The sequence below is a fragment of the Penaeus japonicus genome, unplaced genomic scaffold, assembly GCF_977035675.1.
Source record: "Penaeus japonicus unplaced genomic scaffold, GWHDUDI00000001_assembly GWHDUDI00000016, whole genome shotgun sequence".
NCBI classification, from domain to species: Eukaryota; Metazoa; Arthropoda; class Malacostraca; order Decapoda; family Penaeidae; genus Penaeus; species Penaeus japonicus.
The window spans coordinates 36,949,760-36,952,259 of NW_028234418.1; the positions used below are offsets into that span (position 1 = coordinate 36,949,760).

A 2,500-nucleotide genomic window follows, 5' to 3' on the forward strand; every position below is an offset into this window, starting at 1 on the left:
AATTTACATATCCTGTTTTCTGTATTTTTATGCATACACATATGTATGTATATATATATATATATGCATATATATATATATATATATATATATATATATATATATATATATATATATAAATATATATATGTGTGTGTGTGTGTGTGTGTTTGTGTGTGTGTGTGTATGAATTTATGTATGTGTTTTTATATAGATGTTCCTTTGTTTTTTTTGTAATACATATGAAAGCATTTTCATTCTATACATGCATATATTTAAACAAATAAGAAAAAGGCTAAATGATGGTCACTGAAACATTTCACTTTCGAAAGATGCGAGATTTATGTAGGTAGAGTTGCAGAGAGAGAGAGAGAGAGAAAGAGAAAGAGAGAGTAAGCAAAGAGACAGAGAGAGAGAGTGAGAAAGAGACAGAGAGAGAAAGAGAAAGAGAGAGTAAGCAGAGAGACACAGAGAGAGAGTGAGAAAGAGACAGAGAGAGAAAGAGAAAGAGAGTAAGAAAGAGACAGAGAGTGAGAAAGAGACAGAGGGAGAGAAAGAGAGAGAGAGAGAGAGAATTGAAAGTTTTCTTAGATAATTTGTTTTGTTCGTGTATTCAAGCAAAGACCAGAAACCTAGAAAGGAATTTTAGAACGTAATGTCACTCGGGTGTTCCTAAAAATCACTTATTTTCCTCATAGTTGGGTAGGCATCTACGATATTGAATGCGTCACCCCCCCCTAAAAAAGAGGGGAAAAAACGTGCGTGAGTATGTAAAAACTATATATGTGTATACTTACATGCACACAACATACATCTGTGAAACATTTTCCCTTTCATACACATCGAAGTATTTAAAAACTATAGCATGTTCGATTGCCCACAGAGGATTTGTTCCCAGCAGAAGTAAAAGTCGCTTTCCCAATTCTGGTTCTCTCTCTTCACCTGTTCTTTGTATTCTCTTCTTCTGTTCTCCCTCCTTCCCGTCTCCAATCAGATTCAAAAGCAAACAACATAAATAATACTAAAGGATAAAATCTGGAAACATCAGTGATATCATTACTTTCTTGAATTTTAACCTTTTCCCATTACCACCGTATAAACAATAGACAACGTTAACCAAACCGCTGGAAGCAAGGGACTATAAAGTATTTTAGAGCGAGGCGGTAGGCGATGGGGACAGTTCAAATGAGTTAAATTTGCGAAGGAAAGCTTTGCCTGGGCTTCAAACAATTACGGGTTCCAGTAAAGAGGAAGTTCTCTATAAACATAATCGAATAATACTATTTCTAAAGTAATGAAAGTTGTTACAGCGATATGTACATTTGATATAAAGCATAAATTCATGGTTGACTAGCAGTTACCACTAAAACAAGGTGAATCATATATCTTATTCTAACACATTGGCTTCTATAAAGCTATTAGAACGACACCGTCACTGGGACAACTTTTCTAACAACATAAAGTGTTATTACTAAATATTGAGGAAGAGTAATATGTTTTCGCATCATGGCAGCTCAGTACTGTCGGTCATGATGCTATCAGTAGCGAGAATTTGAAATTTTATTCAAAATTATATATAAATTAAGTGTATCTATGCTTCAATAGCAAACATGAATTACGTTACTTCATTAGTGCCACATGGTGAATGTACAGACTAAGGAGTCGTTTAGAGATGTTTCTGTATATATTGTTTTGTTACATTGAATGGAGTGGAGCTTCTAATAGGAGTTGATTTCATTACAGCATGTTTTTGCAAAATAGGATTCCACGATAGGATGCGAGTATGATTATGTAAGTTACTCAGAAACAATGGTTTGATCTATTATGCCGTTACGATGTGGAAATAAGCTATCTGTAAGTATACTCGTTTTATTGTTTATTAGGACTGATAGAAACACACTTATAACTTTGCATATCATTTCAAATAATAAAAACACACATACTCACCTTCAAAAGATCGGAATGTCCAGTGAAACCTTTCCACTTTATACCTCTTAATACCTCGCATCGTAATCAGATTATTTTTTGGATATTGAGCGTTGAAATACATTGAAAGATAATACCAAATTATGTTGCCGAACGTCTGATAACGACCAGATAGTGAGGAAGGACACACGTACAACGTCATACATACATAGACGGAATGACTTAGCTAGCGAGCTCATGACAAGGTATGAAAATAAGTAAATAAAATAAGACAGGGGACGGACAGGAGGCAAAACAGATTTGTGTTATGGAGGTTATTAGATTGGGTAAATATATATATGTACATATAGATGTATATATACATATATATAATATTTTATGGTTAATAACACAAGATATTTTTATATAGATTCTATTTCGTAATTAGATAGAATAAATAGATCATTCGAGCATAAATTTAGTTGGGGCGGCCATAGAGACTAGATGGGGCGGGAACTTCGTAGGAATCTTCCTCAGCGGCGCGGGCAGCGGCGGCGTCTTCCTCAGCGGCGAAGGCGATCTGGTCGAGGACGAACTGAGGGATTGGGTGGGGGAA

The 2,500-nt window shown here is 35.0% G+C and overlaps 1 pseudogene; it reads right to left on the bottom strand.

The window, feature by feature from the left end:
- Positions 1-2,355: 2,355 nt before the first annotated feature.
- The window catches only part of LOC147470293 (cuticle protein AMP1A pseudogene), an 806-nt pseudogene continuing 661 nt past the window's right edge, over positions 2,356-2,500 (bottom strand).